Genomic DNA, 19,806 nt, shown 5'->3' on the forward strand with positions numbered 1-19,806 from the left:
GCCCGCCACCTGGGACGACGGAAGTCGATGTCGGTCCCTGGGATCGGTGCGCGCGAAAAGGCGAAGGGTCCCGATCCGCCTGAACACCGGACGGCCCCACCGTCGGGGTGCAGGCCCGCGAAGGGCCCTTCCCGTCGCGAACGTCAGGGCCACATCGGTCGGGAGGACGGCAGCCGGTGGGTCGCCGACGCCTGGAGCTCGGGTCCGGCCGCCTGGCCTGCGCGGCGGACATGCCGGGTGGCTTTCGGGGGGGCCCCCCATGACACTTTGGCAGTGAGCCGGGGAAAGGAGGCCGTCCCGTGGCCACTTTTCCCCCCCCCCCGGGCGAGGTCGTGTACCAAACTCGGATTGGTCCCCTAGGCTGAGCTCCGGTTCTCAGAGGTTCTGAAAACCCTGTCCTCAAAAATCTCCGCACACCTTTTTCAAAGGACACGTCGAAAAAGGCCGACCGGGGTACAGCGGGAGGAACTTGACTTTTGCGCTGACCTCCCGGTTCTCTCGTTCGGACGAGGCGGTTTCGGGCGACCCCTTCCGGACTTCCGCGGTACGACCGACCGCCAGGTCAACCCCATGCTAGACGATGGGGTTGACCTGCTCTCCAAGAGGGGACTTGGAAATTTTTTCAGCCTGCGTCCCTGGGGGTTGTCCTGGTGGACGAGCGGGGACTGCGTTTTTCTTCCCGCTTGGACAAATATCAATCGGCCCGCTTCCTCCGGCTTAACCAGGCGAACGAGCGGCTCGCCGTCCTCGGCCACGGAGAGTGACTCCCTCCCCCCACGGTCGTTTGGATCGGGCACACGGAAGTTTTTTTTTTTTCCAAAATTTGCCCAGAGGCTCCGGGAAGTTCTGCAAGGTCACCCCGATCCCCGGAGCGGAAATTTATTTATTTATTTAGGAAAAAAGGATCAGGCCCTCCGAGACCGGGTCCTCGCCGCCAGGCAAGCCGCCCAGGGCTCACCCTCCTCGGCCGCAGAGAATGACTTTCCCCCCCCGGTCATTTGGATCGGGCTCGTGGAAGGTTTTTTTTTTTTTTTTTAATTCCCCCCCCCCTCAATTTTGCCTAGAGGCTCCGCGGAGTGCTGGAAGGTCACCCCGGTCCCCGGAGGAAAAAAATTATGAAAAAAGGGATCGGGATTTCCGGAGACCGGGTCCCCTTGCCAAGCAAGCCACCCAGGGCTCACCCTCCTCGGCCGCGGAGAATGACTTTCCCCTGGGTCGTTTGGATCGGGCACGGGGAAGGGTTTTTTGTTTCTTTTTTTTTTTCTTTTCCCCAAAAATGTGCCCGGAGGCTACGGGGAGTGCAGGAAGGTCAGCCTGGTCCCCGGAGGAAAAAAATTTTTTTTTTTTTAAAAAGGATCGGGACCTCCGAGACCGGGTCCCCGCCGCCAGGCAAGCCGCGCAGGGCTCCACGTCCCCGTCCGGAGCTCTGACGGCCGAAGGGAGAACCGGGTTGACCTGGTGGCGGGGAAGGGACTTTGAAAAATTTCCCCCGGCGAGCCCGAGGGACGACTGTTAAGCCTTCCTCCGGACCGTCTGCGGAACGACCGTTAAGCCTCCCTCCCCAACCCCCGGACCCGCCGGGGGTCGACTATTGAGCCTGCCCCGGACCTGCCGGGGGTCGACTATTGAGCCCCCCTCGGAGGTCCCGAGGAGCGGTGCTGCGCTGCCCTCAGTGTGGGGGGGACCGCCGGCCCGGAAGGCAAACCGGCCACCAGGTCAACCCGTCGAAACCATGGGGGTGACCTGGTGCCCGGAAAGCCAACCGGCCGCCAGGTCAACCCGGAGCCCCGGCCGCCAAAGGGAGAACCGGCCGCAGTGGTCCCCGGCCAGCAGGTCAACCCGGAGCTCCGACGGCCGTAGGGAGAACCGGGTTGACCTGCTGGCCGGCCGCAGCGGTACTCGGCCACCAGGTAAACCCGGAGCTCCGACGCCCGTAGGGAGTACCGGGTTGACCTGCTGGCCGGCTGGAGAGATCGCCGGCCACCAGGTAAACCCGGAGCCCTGGCCGACGAAGGGAGAACCGGGTTGACCTGCTGGCTGGCTGCAGCGGTCCCCGGCCAGCAGGTCAACCCGGAGCTCCGACGCCCGTAGGGAGAACCGGGTTGACCTGCTGGCCGGCCGCAAGTCCTTCTCGTTCATCCATTCATGCGCGTCACTAATTAGATGACGAGGCATTTGGCTATTTATGTACAGGCTTGACTACCTGCCCTTTCCTGGTTACTTTGTGGCCAGTCCGCAGCCATATCCAGTGTTTAATAAAATTCAATTAATGATTTAAAGTAACAATCACCCATTTTCCAAACATTTAATATAAATAATTAAAACCATATTTTAAAGGACAGATATTAAATAGCACTAATAAAATTAAAATTTAATTTCAAGACATGGAAACTAAAATAACTAAAATTTAATTTAAGTTAATTTAATTTCGGCAAGATACACGGAATGGCAACTCTGGGATCTTTACCTGTCACTGAAAACCGCCAACATATCAATTGTAGAATAAAGGACAAGTCTACATATACTTTCTTTAAAATTCTTTCCCCTATCTATTCCAAAACTTAACAACTCATTATTCCCCTCACTCCATTTACCACGCGCTCCCACCACAAACCCAAAGAAGTGGATATTATTAACTCCCGTCAATTCTTTGATCTTAGTCTCTAAATCGAGATAATAAGTCACCTTCTCCCTATGGGCTTGCTTCAAACTTCCGGCATTATCTTCCCAACGCACAGTGACATCGACCACCACTGCCGTATCTCCTTTTGTAAATACGATATCCGGCTTTCTCAATTCTCCCTTCTCATTTCTCAAATGGGGTTCTACAATAGCTTTCCACCCTACCTTTACTACCCTATCTACTAATGCTGAAACCACCCTATGTCTTTTAATTCTTATCTCCTTTGTTTTATAACATTGACCCGAAATATGGGGAATCGTCTCTCTAACTTTACCACACCATCTACAGAGAGTGTTTACTCCTCCTCTTCCTCTCGCTAACATCTCCCTTGTTGGATGTATATTTGCCCTCAATTGAAGTGCAGCACTATATGCAGAGGACTTGATTTTATCCGAGTTCTTAAAAATCAAATTGCTAATTATATCATTCCTAAAATATTTTATGCCAACTCCTTGACATCTCATCCCAGCCCATCTTAAAAACTCCTCCTCTCTCCATTTTCTGGGATGAGGAGTTGCTGCACTAAAGACTATAATTTTATCAACCAAATTTTCACCTGCATATAGATAAGAGAGATCAATCCATGTGTCCCTAGAAACAATATGTCGTCTCCATTTTCGTACTAACGTATTTGGGACTTGCACACTAAATTTGGTGAGAGCTAAACCACCATCTCTTACCGTAGAATAAAATAGCCCATCGGTGGTGCATTGTGGTAGATGTAAAATATCTTTAACTATTCTCCTAACTAAAATATCCAAATCATTTAAAATATAAAATGGGGGTTCTATTCAGAGCAAATTATAAAATAACCTTGGTAAAATATAGGTCTGTAAAATCAATAATTTTTGAGCTGGTTTCAACGGAGCCTTATTTAAACTCTCATTCCATTCTATCAATTTCTCCTTAAGTGAGGACCCACCTACACCAATCCATGGATCTACTCGTGCCCCTAAATATTTCTCAAATTCCCCCGGCTGAACATACTCTATCTCCTCACTCCGTATTGTCCATTTACTTTTTGGATTCACTAAATAAGTTTTATATTTAGGTAAAATGTGAAATCCCTTCGTTTTATTCACATTTATCTGAAGATTGGTGCTATTACAGAAACTCTTTAAAATATCCAATTTTTTGACCATCCCTAAATGTGAATTACTTAAAATTGCCACGTCATCGGCAAAAGCCAAGGACGTGACATTATTTCCTTGAACATAAAACCCGCTTCCATCTAATTCTAATTTAGTTAAAAGTGGATCCAAAGCAATATTAAATAAAATCGGGGACAGAGGGTCACCTTGTTTTACCCCTCTCCTAATTAAAATAGACTCCGAATGTTTATCCCCAACCCACACCCTCGTTGTGCAATTATACAAATCTCTAACAATTTCAATAAAACGTTCATCAATACCGTATCTCTTAAGGCTAGCTATTATATGCCCATGGCCTACTGAATCAAATGCTTTAGCTAAGTCTATAAAGACTATAGCTATTTCATCTCCCTTACGCTTAGCTCCTTTGATCAAATTATCCAATATAGCAATATTTTCCTCACAACCGGGTGCAGCTATAAACCCTTTCTGCCTACTACAAATTTTCACTGCATCCGATAATCTTTTTGCTAATATTTTTGTATATAATCTTACCCATACTGATCCAATTGTTAATGGCCTCCAGGAGGTTAATTTCTTCAATTCCTCCTCATCTTGTGTTTTCGGTATTAAAATTGTTCTATTCTCCTTAAAAACATCTGGGACCTGCCCATTTAAAAACCACATATTGAAAATTTTTGTAATAATTAAGGAGTCTAAATTAAAAATGTCCCTTAAATCACTTACCTTAATTTTATCGGGACCCGGGGCACTATCTTTTTTTATCTCCCTTAAAACATTTCTAACTTCATCCACGGAGATCGGACTCATTAATATATCATTATCCGCCCTCTCCATGGATGAAGGCCACCCAACTATATTCCCATGTCTCGCATTACCTAATATATCTATAAAATACTTTTCTATTTCACCAATAGGGATTTCACAATTCACTTTATCTGGTTGTCCCATAATAACTCAAGCTAATCTCCTCCTATCCTTATTAAATAATTGTTGATAAAACTTATATTTTGCTTTTTTAGTTGCATACCTTCTAATAGCACTGGACTGCTTCTTCCTTTCACTACCTACTCCCTTGCGTCTACCTTTTATCCTCGTCTCACCTTGTTTATCTCCTCCAAAATTCTTTCCATCTACTAAGGAGAGACATATATTCTCCAATTCAGTCCATCCAAATATTTTAGTTGAATCCTTCTTAAGTAATTCTTCAATTTCTAACAGCCTATTTATTATATCTTTACCCTCTCTACTTTGCTTTCCACACTTACCAATTAAACCCCTAGAATCCACTTCTGGATTCCTTTTTAATGATAAAATATTTTCTCTCGGAGGAGGAACATCTAAAATACTTTCTATAATCTGTCCTACCTCAGTCACCTGCTCCTGAGCTATTTCTTGCTTCTTCTTAGCTAACTCTCGCCTTTTATCTGCTATTTGTTTATTACTTTTTATCTTTAATTCACTTTCTATGCATTTATTTATATTTCTTTTCCCCATATATTTCTTCTCTAATAATACAAGTTGTTCAATTTCATCCTCAGTCCATATACGGACTCGGGATGCACCCTCTTTACTTTTACTCCTAACCCTCTCATTTATCCTTTGTTCATTCCTTATAGCCGGGTGTCGGTGTCTACAATGCTGGCTCAAGCCAGATTTAGTATGGAACGCAAGCCCACAGGCAGAACAGGTATGGCTCTTAGACGGGGTATCCACCTCCCTGGGCCTGCACTTAGGGTAGTGGCAAGCGATATTATGATATAGAGAGGCTTTGCCACACTTCTTACACAACACACGTATGGCCTTACTCCTATGTACTCCGGGGTTCAGCGGGACGAACTTGAAATACGCGCCGACCTTATGGTTCTCTTGGTTGTCCGAGGCGGTTTCGGGTGACCCCTTTTGGACATCCACAGGACGACCGCCCACCAGGTCAATCCCATTCTAGCCCATGGGGTTGACCTGCTCTCTGAGAGCAAGGGATTTGGCTATTTCTCACGGGTTCCTTTTTCGAGTTATTCAGAGTGTAAAAACACATCAGGTAGCCCGTCCACTCCGTTTTACCAAATCCAGTGAGCGATCATGAGGTGTTATAATCATCACAAGATTCCCAGGAAAATTAGGGGCGTATATAGCTTGGCTAAGATTAGAGAAAAGTATAAAACACAAGGGACAGAACCTCATGGAACAGTAGTTCTATTGTTTCTCCCTAAGCTCTCAAAAATTCTAAGTATATCTAGAGAGTACAATATAGTCCTTTTACTAAAAAGTTTGTCATCTAAAGAGACCGGCCAATCTGACATACCTAGAGCTACTAAAACTTTCTCACTGAATTTTGGCCATTTCCCCCTAATACCTAGAGAGAACCCATAATATTCTATTTCCATAGCTCCAGTTAGTTCTCTTATCTGACTTGTTAGATCTTCATAATATTTCACCTTCTCCATAGCAGCGTCTTCAAATACCTTCTCTTTATATTCGAATCGGACGGTGTCATCCACGACTAGGGCTTTTTCTCCTTTAACAAAAATAAAGTCAGGTTTTCTCAATTCCTTTCCCATGGTATTCAGATATGATTCCACATGGATGACCCATTTTAATTTTCGAGCTTCCCATTTCAGCATACTACATAATTTATGTCTTCTAATACGGGCTTCTTGTACTGCCGGACATTGTCCTAAGATGTGTGATAGAGATTCATATAGCACAGAACAATGTCTGCATCGCTACCCACAGTGCAACGCTCCAGAAATCGATGCTAGCCTCGGACCGTGGATGCACACCACCGAATTAATGTGCTTAGTATGGCCGTGTGCACTCTATTTTTTATAATCTGTTTTACTAAACCGGTTTATGTAAAATTGGAATAATCCCGTAGTGTAGACATACCCTTGTTTGTCTACCACGTCCTAGATATTCTCTAGTAGGATATACATTAACTTTAAGTTTGAGAGCCAGAAGGTACTGACGTTCTGAGAAACCGCGATGGTATTTCATCCTGATGTTGCTTATTGTATCATTATCAAAATGTTCTATTCCACTTCCTTGACAAGGCAGGTCTTTCCAATGAGTGAATTTGATTTTCCTGCAATTACATGGGGTTGGATATATCTTCCTTGGGGCTGGTTTTTCCCATTCATTGAGAGGTTCCAATGTATGCTGAGGCAATCTATAGTCAATGAATACTGGATTGTTATTTTAGGGGTTTTGTCCTTCTTTCCTCCGGCAATCTTCCACAGATTTTGGTATTCTTCTTCAATATTATTTATTAATGTGATATTCTTGATTGTTGTATCATCCGAGTTGGCAATCCTATGCAATCACCGTGCTTGGATTGAAGGAATAAGGCTAGCGAGTTTTGTCACATCTCTTGTTCTGGCATATATAAAACCATTACATGTATCCGCTGGAAGATGAAGCCATTGTTTCACCATGTTTCTAATGTTATTGTCCAATGAAGATAAAGACTTTAGTCTCAGTATGATCAGCCATATAGATGATTCTAGGTACTGTGTATACATTTAACATTGTTAACTTCTGAGAGGGCTTTAATGGAGCTTTTTTAAGTCTTTCAAGCCACATGTTGAGTTTTTCAGAAAGCAGAGGATTAGAAAACCCGGTCCATGGGTCAACTTTGAGTCCCAGATATTTTTCAGACTCACCAGGGAGAATCATGTTCAAATTATCTTTGTTTATCTTCCAAGCGTCACAATTGTTAATAGTATGTGAGTCATGAGTGGGGCTTACAAAAAACCCATAGCACTTGTTAACTTGTATTTTTAGGCCAGTTAATCCACAGAAGGTTTCCAAAATCCCAATGTTTATATTCATATCCTCCCAGGTATCACTAAGCAAGACCAAATCGTCTGCAAAGGCCAAAGATGTTATCCTATTTATCCCAAAGGAGAATCCCATATGAGTCTTCTCTAGCGTTGTAATTAGAGGGTCAAGCGGAAGATTGAACAATAATGGAGAGATGGGACCTCCTTGCTTAACGCCAACTTTTATTGCAATAGATGATAAAGATTCTTTTCCGACTTCAATATAGGTGTGGACATTCTTATAAGAGTCACTGATGATATCCACCATATGCTGGTCCAGGCCCCTTTCTCTCAGTACCCACATGATATGATCATGCAATACTGTGTCAAATACCTTGGCAATATTGACAAATACCACTCCTAATGATTTTTTGCATTTCTTAGCTTGGTTTAGTATTATATGGAGAATTTTAAGATTCTCCAAACAGCCGAACATGGCAATAAATCCCCTTTGTCGTGCGTTCAATGGGCATGCCTTCATAAGTTGATTTGATATTATTCGCGAAATAAGCCGAAGCACAATGGATCCAATAGTCAATGGTCTCCAATTCCACAAGTCTTTTAAGGCTTCAGAATCTGTTGTTTTAGGGATCAACAGCTAACGGCAGTTTTTTATGCCATCAGGAATTATTCCTGTGATCAAGTATTAAATAGTTTCTCCAGTGCACTCCCATCCGGATCTATTAAGAGTTGTGGCAAACTGGGAATGTTCTTAATGTTTTCTCTGAATTCTGTGTTGGTGCCTGTAGGAGGGGGGGTGCATGTGGGGCCGGGGCTCGACCCTCCCTGGGGCTGAGGGGATCCACACCAGCCCGCCACACGTACTCAGGTCAGGCCCCTTGCTTCGGGGCAGCGACGATAATACCAAGTCAGTTCGGGCTCAGGCCTCCAGCTGCAAGGCTGAGCAACAAAAAGTCAGTGGAGCTCAGGCCCTCTGGTGCAGGGGCTGAGCAAGAACACAAAGTTCAGGGAGCTCAGGCCCTCTGGTGCAGGGGCTGAGCAGACAAACAGTTTAGTGTATAGGCCCAGGCCCTTACGCCTGAGCGTTGAGGTGAGGGGGAGACTGCCACCTGTGAGAGGGGTGGCAGGGGGGACGCAGGCCCACCCACTCCTCTGCGTGCCAGCCCGGGGCCCTAGCAGCGGCGTGGATCCGCTGCAGTCAGTGGGGATCCTGGCCGCAACACACTGACATAGGCTCAGGTATATCTGCAGCCTGACCGGGGTCGGCTACCCCCGGGTCACTTCCAAACTCCCCCTCATTGGGTACCTGTCTTCCGCCGGCGTCGTCCGGTGGGTCCCAGGCCATGGGTTTCTCAGGATACCGGGCGTGGGGAAGTTCAGGCCACTCCTCGGGAGGTCGGATGTGGGGAAGTTCAGGCGGCTCCTCTGGGTGACGAGCACGGGGCAGGTCGGGCCAGTGCTCCTCCAGGTACCGAGCACGGGGCAGGCTGGGCCCGGAGTCAGCTCGGGCACCAGCTTCTGCCCTCTCTGGCAGCCTGCTCCCAACTGAACGCTGAGGCCAGGCTTTTATACTTCCTGTCCCGTCCTCGCTACAGTGCCTCGGTGTCCCCTAGGAAGTTCTTAATATCTAGGTGGTGGACTAAGGTTGTGTGATTGCTGTAGAGCAATGGGCCACTGCACCTAAATGCCTGGCACTCTGTCTCCTAGCAACTAATGGCCTGGGCCCCTTCTCTGCAAAGGTGCCAACTGAAGGTGTTGGAGACAGAGGTCAGGTGACCTCCTGGCCCGGGAAAGGAACTGAGCAGAGAAAACGAGGCATTTTAAAACATTGACAAATCAGATTAAAGATTTGACTTCATTGGCCCCAGTCAGTTACTATGGTTTCCCTCTAGGAGCAAGAGGGAAATGGCTGAAGATCAATGCGAAAGTCCTTTCAGCCTGGGCATGCCAGAATACCAACAAGGAAGAACTGCCAGGCTTTTTAGTCAAAGGGCTCTATTGCATTCCCTAGATATTATTAATACCTTTGTTAGCATGGGAGAGAATAAATAAAACCACTGTTCCATGAAGTTCTGTCCTTCATGTGCAGACTTTCCTTTCTCTTGACTTGTTATTCAAACTATATACCCCCCACCTTCCATGGGAATCTTGTAAGGATTATAATAATTCATGACCACTCACACTGGACACGGCACCTGTCAGGCTCGGTTAGGCATGAGTGGCCGGTCCCTGATGGTTGCGCTAAAATTTTTCTAAGTCCCCATTCAGCCACCAGGTCAACCCCAGTCCTGTAGTTTTGGGGGCTGTGGGTCCCCTGTGGAGGAGGCTGCACACTTGCTATCCAGGCCGGCCAGGCCTGGCCTCACCTGGGGGTCAGCTAGAGGATTCGGGGTGGCTCTATGGGCCAGCAGCTGGGCATAGAGGGTCGTAGCAATTCCGGGTGTGTCCGTCCCAGGGCCAGGGTTGCCTCCTGCAACCTTGGGGTCTGTGGGTCCCTGGTGGAGGAAGCTGGGGGGAGCTGGACACCCACTGCCCAGCCTGCTAGGCCAGGCCTTGCCAGGGTGGCCGCTGGAGGATTTGGGGTGGTTCTGCGAGCCAGTAGCTGGGTACAGGGGGGAGTCAGAGCAACTGATACTGATCAGATCAAGCAGTTCTGCAGTGCTCCAAGCAGGACAGCGTTTGCTGCATGGAACCCCAATGGTCAGCTGGGAAGATGGGATGTGAATACTCCATGCTGAGCAAACAGGAAGGGGAATTTCAAAAGTTCCTGGGCCTTTAAAGGGGGAGGGGCAGAAGGTGTTTACCCGGCTGCAAGGCAGCAGAGTTGAAACTGCTGACTAGAGGGGTCAGGATAGGCATTGAGAGGCGCCTTCCAGAGGCCAATCACAGCACTAAAATAAAGCACAGTGTCTACACTAACACTTTGGTGACAAAACTTTTGCATAAAAACCCTTACGACTCCCATCAAAGTGGTTTTATCATGTCACTGAAACTGAGGAGTTCCATTGCCAAAAGTGGCTTTGCACCTCTGTAGACAAGGCCTTAGGTGCAGCATGGGAGAATGACATCTGTTATCTGGCCAATAGAAGTCAGAGTTTTACTGCCTTAAAATTTCAGAAAAAAAAAATCAGACCCAAGCCATGTGCGGTGGGGAGACTGGTGGGGGTTTCTTTGGTTTTGTTTTTCACATTTTAAATGTCCTTGATCATTTTGATGAGGAAATTGTTTGTACAAAGCCAAGAAAAATTAAAAATGTGCACAGGAGTGAGCGGGTTTCTGAGCGCCAGAGTAGGGGTGGAGAGTTACATGCAGGGGGTTTAGGGGATAAACGAGAGGCTTTTGCTGCAGCACAGAGAGAGATTTTGCTGTTTCATTTTTCCCAAGTGACAAGTCCCCCACATTGCCCCCTTGCTGCTGCTGCCCCATCTCAGACCCCATGGTCACCCCAGCTGTAGTTCAGTAGGCGCTCAAACCGTATTAGACATCAGAGAATCAACATAGGGAGCGACCTGATAAATGCTGTGAATGCGGAAAAACCTTTGCTCGGCTCTGAACCCTTAGTAATCATCAGAGGATCCACACAGGGGAGAAACCCTATGGATGCCCTAGGGAAACAGTTCTGTCAGAGCTCAGCCCTTATTTGTCATCCGAGAAGCTGCAAGGGAGTTAAAGACCATAAAAATCTTGTCTAGATTTTGTTTTCCTTTTGCTAATTCCCACACACTGAACTTTAAGGCACCATTTGTCACTGTGGTCTCTCAAGTCCCTCACCTGCATTGTTTGCTTTTCAATTTTGCAGCTCACCTTTCCTTGGGATGAGTCCCACACTCTCATTCACTCCTTTGTGCCATGTCATGGAGGTGTGTGTCCCTCCAATAGGAATGTCCATCAGCTCCAGGGAGGGGGAACCAGGAGTAACTTCAACTAGGTACATGGAGGTTAAATTTACCTGGATCTTGACTGCACTAGGATTTGCCATGGAGTTAGCTAGCTTGAGTTCACTATCCTGATATAAAAGCAGAGATAAATGGTGGCGGGGGGAGGGGGGGGAAGATTAGCTGTGTTAGTCTGGATCTGTAAAAGCAGCAAAGAGTCCTGTGGCACCTTATAGACTAACAGACATACAGGAGCATGAGCTTTCGTCGGTGAATACCCACTTCGTCGGATGCATGTAGTGGAAATTTCCAGGGGCAGGTATATATTTGCAAGCAAGAAGCTAGAGATAACGAGGTTAGCTCAATCAGGGAGGATGAGGCCCTCTTTTAGCAGTTGAGGTATGAAAACCAAGGGAGGAGAAACTGTTTTTGTAGTTGTCTAGCCAGTCACAGTCTTTCTTTAATCCTGAGCTGATGGTGTCAGATTTGCAGATGAACTGAAGCTCAGCGGTTTCTCTTTGAAGTCTGGTCCTGACGTTTTTTTGCTGTAGGATGGCCACCTTAAGATCTGCTATTGTGTGGCCAGGGAGGTTGAAGTGTTCTCCTACAGGTTTTTGTATATTGCTATTCCTAATATCTGATTTGTGTCCATTTATCCTTTTCTGTAGAGACTGTCCAGTTTGGCCGATGTACATAGCAGAGGGGCATTGCTGGCATATAATGGCATATATTACATTGGTGGACGTGCAGGTGAATAAACCGGTGATGGTGTGGCTGATCTGGTTAGGTCCTGTGATGGTGTTGCTGGTGTAGATACGTGGGCAGAGTTGGCATCGAGGTTTGTTGCATGGATTGGTTCCTGAGTTAGAGTTACTATGGTGCAGTGTGCGTTACTGGTGAGAATATGCTTCAGGTTGGCAGGTTGTCTGTGGGCAAGGACTGGCCTGCCACCCAAGGCCTGTGAAAGTGAGGGATCATTCTCCAGGGATGGGTTGTAGATCCCTGATGATGGGTTGGAGGGGTTTTCACTGGCCATCACATACAGCCCCAGCTGAGTCCTGTTGGTTTCTTTTTTGAGTTTGTCTTGCAGTAGGAGGCTTCTGGGTAAATGTCTGGCTCTGTTGATCTGTTTCCTTATTTCCTCATGCGGGTATCGTATTTTTGAGAATGCTTGGTGGAGATCTTGTAGGTGTTGGTCTCTGTCTGAGGGGTTGGAGCAGATGCGTTTGTACCTCAGTGCTTGACTGTAGACAATGGATTGTGTGGTGTGCCCAGTATGGAAGCTGGAAGGCATGAAGGTAGGCAGGACTGAATCTCCATTAGACAAAGCTTAAAGAACGGAATGACCGGGAGTCATTCCCAGTTTTGCCCAGGCGCCCCCGGCCAACCTCAGCCAGGCCAGCCAGGAGCACTCACGGCATGATGACGACGGATACCAGTCATATTGCACCGTCTGCCATTGGGAAGGGAAGGCGATGCTGCTGTGTAGCGCTGCAGCACCACATGTGCCAGCAGCATCCAGTAGACATAAGGTGACATTGAAAAAAGGCGAGAAACTATTTTTTTTCCCTTTGCTTTCACCGGGGGGGGGGGGGCTGACGACATATACCCTGAACCACCCATGACAATGTTTTTGACTCTTCAGTCTTTGGGAGCTCAGCCAAGAATGCAAATGGTTTTCGGAGAGCGCAGGAACTGTGGGATAGCTAGAGTCCTCAGTCCCAACTCCGTGAGTGTCCATTTGATTCTTTGGCTTTCCGTTACGCTCGTCTCAGCTCCTTACGTTTCATGCAGCACTGTGTTGAGTCCCTGTTGTGGCCTCTGTCTATCATAGCCTTGGAGATTTTTCCAAAATTTTGTCTTTTGGAACGGAGTTCTGATAGAACAGATTCATCTCCCCATACAGAGATCAGCTTCAGTGTCTCCCGTACGGTCCATGCTGGAGCTTTTTTTTCATTCTGGGACTGCATGGTCACCTGTGCTGATCGGTGCTCCACGCTGGGCAAACAGGAAATGAAATTCAAAAGTTCGCGGGCCTTTTCCTGTCTACCTGGCCAGTGCATCCGAGATCAGATTGCTGTCCAGAGCAGTCACAATGGTGCACTGTGGGATAGCGCCCGGAGGCCAATACCGTTGAATTGCAGCCACACTAACCCTAATCCGAAATGGCAATACCGATTTCAGCGCTACTCCCCTCGTTGGGGAGGAGTACAGATATCGAAATTAAGAGGCCTTTATATCGATACAAAGGGCTTCGTTGTGTGGACAAGTGCAAGGTTAATGCGATTTAACGCTGCTAAATTTGATAAAAACTCGTAGGGTAGACCAGGCCCCACACTCAACACACGTGTTATTTCTCTCTCCCCTGGGGATTCTCTGCTGGGCCGTGGTTTCCTTGAGAAGTCGGAGTTCTCCGATAGTAAACAGAATAACCAACCTTCTGCATTGCCTGGTTTCCCTGCCACCTCTCTGGAATGTGCTGACTCTCACAGGCTTTTCCCTGATCACAACTCCTGGACACACTCCCTTTGCATCTTTGCAATAACGTGCCATGTGGTTCCACTTCCTCATCATCTTCCTGTTGAGAATTCTGCTCCATGGTCTCACTCCCCAGTCCAGCACCTGCTGGGACGCAGAAAGAAAAACCATCACAAACAGGAATGGAAAGGGGAGAACAAAGTGGAATAACAGCTAGAGATGAAAAAAAAATCAGGGACTGAAGTTCCCCAAACTCTTCCCCAAAGGGGAGAGAGGAAGAGATGAATTCTTCAGCCAGTTGCCACCCAAATACTCAGGCAGAACGAAGTGCAGGGAGGGAGCTACTGCCAGGAGTTAGTCAGAATGAATAGGAAGTAGGGCTGTCAATTCATTGCAGTTAAACCAACCTGAGAAGGAGCCAGAATTTACCAATGTACATTGCCAAAGAGCCACAGCAATACATCAGCAGCACCCCCATAAGCTTCCTCCCCCAAGCTCCCAGCACCTCCCACCAACGGATCAGTGCCTCCCCCTCCCTCCCCACACCTCCCAATCAGCTTTTTTTGTGGCATGCAGGAGGCTCTGGGGGGGGGAGGGGGAGGAGAAAGGGCACGGCAGGCTCAGGGAAGGGGGCAGGAAGGAGTGGAGTGGGGGCAGGGCCTGTAGCAGAGCCAGGGGTTGAGCAGTGAGCAACCCCCAGCACATTGGAAAGTTGGCACCTGTAGCTCCAGCCCCAGAGTCGGTGCCAAGACAAGGAGCCACATAGTAACTTCTGAAGAGCCGCATGTGGCTCTGGAGCCACAGGTTGGCCACCCCTGGTCTAGATAATACTTAGTCCTGCCATGAGTGCAGGGGACTGGACTAGGTGACCTCTCTAGGTCCCTTCCAGTCCTATGATTCTATAAACTACATTAAAGCACAGTTAAGGTTGCCTAGTGCTGCCTCTGCCCTTCCAGTATGTGGAGAGTGGCGAAAGTTAAACATCTGAGAACCAGGAAATGAAGAACTACCCACCACACCTGCAAAAGGAAGCTTACGCCCTAACCTTGGGGCTAGCAAATGTCACTGGGAATAGGTCAGTAAGGGTGGAGCAACGGTTTACCAACCAACCAGGGAAAATTTGGCACTTGCATCTCTTCAAGTCTGCAACTCAGCACTGGATGCCTTCCTGGAAGATATTTTCATCAAAACACAAGCTATTCAGCTCACTACAATGGTAACTGGATGAAAGTGTATGGCTCCTACTATATGGAAGGTCGGACTAGATGACCTAATAGTATCTCCTGACCTTAAAATGTACTGATCAATGATCAATAGAAGGAAGACTAAGAACATGCCATTATTTGTGTTGTGTCAGCTGTAGCTTTACATGAACAGCGGAGGGAACAGTTGGAGCAGCTTGGCAGAGCCGGGACTGTGAGAAGAAGAGAGGTGCGTGTGAATCTCCAAAGAACAGGTATTCCTCACGTCAGTGCTAAGTGTTGTAGGTTGTGTCATTGACACAACCTACAAGGTGTGTTCTTGTCACGAGGGTTGTCAGCATTCTGGTGGCATATGTGCTAATGGCCTCCAATGCTCAATGGGGGTAAATGAAGGAATCCTGAGCGCGAGGGTAGAGGGGTGGTGACATTAGGAAAGTCTAAGATGGATAGTGAGCAGCAGACTCAGTGTTTGAGTGCAGGCCAAGCGTAGGTAGCTTCTGTTCCCTGCACTGGACCTAACCAAGTTTTGCCTTAGCAAAGAGAAGGCGTTGGGCTTTGTGTTATCCTGCTCCTGAGCTCTGCCCCAAAGTGTTGTGTGGCGGGCGGGGCAAAGTGCCAGTATGTGTCATTGGCCTGTTGGAGTGTTGCTGAAACAGGGCAGAGTAGAGGTCGCATTGTGGGGTCTTGTGAACCTGAACTCTTCTTTCCCCTTCTAATAACTGAGGGGATGGGAATCCTTACCCAGCGAGGTCACATTCTCATAGTTCTCCTGCACGACGTCTCTGTGGAGGGCTCTCTGAGCGGGGTCCAGCAGAGCCCACTCTTCCCTGGTGAAATACACAGCCCCCTCCTCGCAAGCCATTGGCCCCTGAAAGAGCAAGAGCCCCTCACTCAGTACCTGCTGCCTACTGACAACCCCACTGCTCACAGGGGAGGGGCCAATCACTTGGAAGCTGTGGGAGGCAGGCAGGCAGCATAGTTCCACCCACACCCCCATCACAGGACAGCAGCCAGGAAGCATCAAGGGGAGGCAGGGGCGGCTCTAGAAAATAGGCTGCCCCAAGCAGCGCGGTGCGCTGCGCCGCCCTTCCCCGGTCCCGCGGCGGGTCCCCTCTTCCCGCGGCTCCGGCTGAGCTCCCGCAGGCATGCCTGCGGCAGGTCCACCGAAGCCAAATGCCGCCCCCCAGGGAAAGGGCCGCCCCACGCGCCTGCTTGGTGCGCTGGGGTCTAGAGCCGCCCCTGAGGGGAGGGGAGACAAAGAGCACCCCCACTCCTCCCAGCAGAGAGAGGGGGCAGGAGTCTTCCCATTCCTCACTCACCTACTAGCCAGAGGCTGGGACAGGAGATGAAGCCCGCAGCAGGGTCCAGGGACAGCTCCCTGGTGTGAATGGCAACACCCTCCTCATTGCCAGCAGCCAGATGGGAGGGGATGACGTGTCTCCCCTGGGCCTCACTGGTGGGTGCCCCTTTAGATCACACCGGTACCTCTGGCTAGTAGGTTCAGGCTCCCGTACTGAAGTCTGGTAAGTTTCCCTAGCCCCATACGGGGGGAGGGGGGGGGTGTTTCCTGCTTGACTAATTAGGGAATTCCCACCCACAAACCATAGGGGGCTGGAGCTGGGATCTAGGCACCACAGTAAACAAATCTCGGCAGATTTATCACACCCTGTCCCCCTCCCTTCCTCCACCTTGTGGCTTTCATACCCCCTCCCGCTTCCAGACCAGCCCCCTCGGACGTGCCCACTGTGATGTTACTGACATGAACTGTGACCGTATAGATCACCGCTGCAACCAGGGGCCTATGGCTGCACCAGGTCTTGTACAGGGGAGGTCCAGTGGGGTGTCTACGGAAAGGTTGTAGTTTGCTGGTTATGACTATGCTGCCTGTATGTGTGTATCATTTTTGTATTTGAAGTTATGAATATTGGCCATGCACTTGTATCTCAATGTGTTTCATCCTAAGTAGCCTCAGTGAAGCATTTGGTCAGTTTCTTGAGAACGGGCACGCAGGCCTTGACTACACTTGCGAGTTATAGTGCAATAAAGCCGCCCAGAGCGCTGTAACTCACTCTCCGTCCACACTGGCAAGGCACATGCAGCACTGCATCTCCGTGGCTACAGTGCTGCAGGTACTCCGCCTCCCCGAGAGGAATAACAGCTGCTGCAAAGTGGCTGAGACGCTCCCACTCCAGTGTAAACGGGGAGTAACCTTATTACGCAGTGATTGACATCCAGAAACTCCCCATAATCCTTTTAAGTGAAGGTTCCTCTCCTTGTTTTGTTGTGATGCCTCTCTTTGTTTTGTTGTGAACTCCGGGCTCAGGGAGCTGCTTGTCAAAAAACCAAACACAGCTCCTGTTTGCTGTGAATGAGTAGAGGGAGGCAGGGGAGCCAGGGGAGTGAGGTAGCAAACGTCAGTTGCAGAGGTGGTGCACATGCCACCCCTGGCCCCAGAGTCCAGCATTTGCATAAACCCACCCACTGTCCTGTGACTAACAATCTCGCTCTGCTAACTCTTCCAGCAAAACAGGCCAAAGAAAGTGTATGTGAGCGCTGTACCACAGCCCCGTTGCTCTTTTCGGTTCCTTCCCACAGAACTTTCACTCCATACCAGTCCAGTTCCTTGCTGTTGCTTGTCTAACCACTGCATGCATGTGCTATACCGTACCCTGAGCTGATTCCCGGCTTTTGTGCTCAATACAGCCTTGCCCCTCCGTGTCTCTGTGGCGCAATGGGTCAGCGTGTTCGGCTGTTAACCGAAAGGATGGTGGTTCGAGCCCACCCAGGGACGACGCTAAGCCTGTGCTGCTTCCTTGCTTCCCCGAGGCCTGTGGGGGTGCCTCAAAGGTCCCATTTTGCTGCCTCTTGGCCTCAGTGCTTTCAGCTGGTGGTCCAAAGAGCGGGCTGGATGCCATTCAGAAACCCATCTGCCAGCAGCCGTGCCGGAGGCTCAGGCTTTATCCTCAAGGCCGAGCACAAAAACTTTCAGCCGGGAACATTTCGCTCCCTTCCCGCCTCCGCCCAAGCGGCAAGGGAGAAGCGGAGGAGACACGCCGGCTCAAAGACGCCTCCCTCCCACTTCCCTGTACGCTGTGCAAAGCTCTTGGCCTGCCTCATGCCTCATCAGGAAAGCACAGCCATGCGGCCCAAGCCTGAGTCACGTCCGCAGCCTGGCCCGCCCCGCCCCGGCTGACGGCCGCGCAGAGCCACGCGAGTCAATGGCAGGTCGAGTCGGGAGCCTCGGCTCTTTCCCCTGACAGCCACACACACAGCACTGCCTAGCGCCCCCAGAGCCTCCCTCGTGTTCTCCCGCAGCAGCCACCTGCCGGGGTGGTGGGAAAAGGGGACCAGGAAGCACTGCAGCCTCATTCCAGGACAGGAGGCCCTCGCCACGCCCAGGCCTGCCTCTTGCCTTCAGCCCAGGCAGCCAGAGGTGCCGGGGAGCTCCCTGGCAGGCCGCTTCGCCTCAGCCACCTCTTGCCTCATGGCCTAGGCTCTTGGTGCTCTGCTGGTCACTGGCTCGCTTGAAGGCCCAGAGGGAAAAGAAACAAGCGCACGCCTAGCAGAGGATGGTTTCGATCCATCGACCTCTGGGTTATGGGCCCAGCACGCTCCCGCTGCGCCACTCTGCTGGTTCTTCACACCCTCCCCCTGCCACCTAGCTGCCACTATCCGGATTAGTGTCTTACGCGCTCTCGTGCTGGCAGGCAGATGCGCAGGCTGCTAGGCAGCTGCCCTGGTCACAGGATTTTACAGCTTCTACAGGGTAAAAGGGATCTATTTGGGGTTTGGACCCCATTGGGAGCTGGGTAGCTGAGTGCCGGAGACGGGAGCACTTCTTAAACAGTTTTCAGTTAAGCTTTCAAGCTTGTGGGGGACGAGGTTCAGCCTTGGATCCGTGTCTGCAGCAGGCAAGCGCGTCTGGCTCGATCGCCCCCCCGCCCCGCTGTATTAGCAGACTAAAACCCGGAGCAAACGCACACACCTTGCAAAGGAACAGGAGCCGGGATCTCGAACAAAAGTCAACATTTTATTAAGATGACGTTCAAAGAAAAAAAAAGCGTACAGTACAGAGTTTCGGCATAGAAGTTTCTGGTGCTCAGGGAACAACGTACAGCTTACCCAAGGGGTGCAAAGTTCGGTTTAAGATCGGGTGGCATAAGGAATACATAATCTGCAATAGCCCTGACTGGGGGGTAAAAGGTTAACGTACAGATACTGAGTTAGGAGGGTATGTTGTCCATATGAGGGCTACGTTCGGGTGTGGAGTATAACGAGCGGTTACGACGCTGAGGATGGATTGACCCGCGTTTGGTGAGGTTTAACGTTGGGTGTTTTGGAATCTTTGCCACAATGTAGTTGAAGCAGGGTCAGTATGAAGTCTGCCCTGCCATCTGTTGGTGATGTGTTGTCAAGGCCTTTTGGGGCTGATGTCATTTGCATAGTTACACCCACCCCGGATTGCATGATGGGAGTGCTTGTCCAAACGGTCATTTCAGCTGCTGCGATATCCCCAGTCTCTTTGTTATTGGGGCAGGAGTAATCCAGTGTATTTTCCTGTTGATTTTGGATCAAGGACAGAGTAACTGTACCTGGCATTTGAGGCCTGAGAGCGTCACCCTCTCCTGAAAAGTACTCACCATTAAGGGGTATGGGTTCCTAACGTCCGCTTGT

General features: G+C 49.4%; 2 non-coding genes across 2 annotated transcripts; one reads left to right on the top strand and one right to left on the bottom strand.

Moving 5' to 3' along the window:
- The first annotated feature begins 17,849 nt into the window (after nucleotides 1-17,849).
- Nucleotides 17,850-17,923, top strand: TRNAN-GUU. Its single transcript has one exon. It is a non-coding gene; the product is annotated as a tRNA-Asn (tRNA).
- A 769-nt stretch (nucleotides 17,924-18,692) lies between these two features.
- Nucleotides 18,693-18,764, bottom strand: TRNAM-CAU. Its single transcript has one exon. It is a non-coding gene; the product is annotated as a tRNA-Met (tRNA).
- Between the last annotated feature and the right edge of the window lie 1,042 nt (nucleotides 18,765-19,806).

Source organism: Mauremys mutica, unplaced genomic scaffold, assembly GCF_020497125.1.
Source record: "Mauremys mutica isolate MM-2020 ecotype Southern unplaced genomic scaffold, ASM2049712v1 000972F_np12_obj, whole genome shotgun sequence".
NCBI classification, from domain to species: Eukaryota; Metazoa; Chordata; order Testudines; family Geoemydidae; genus Mauremys; species Mauremys mutica.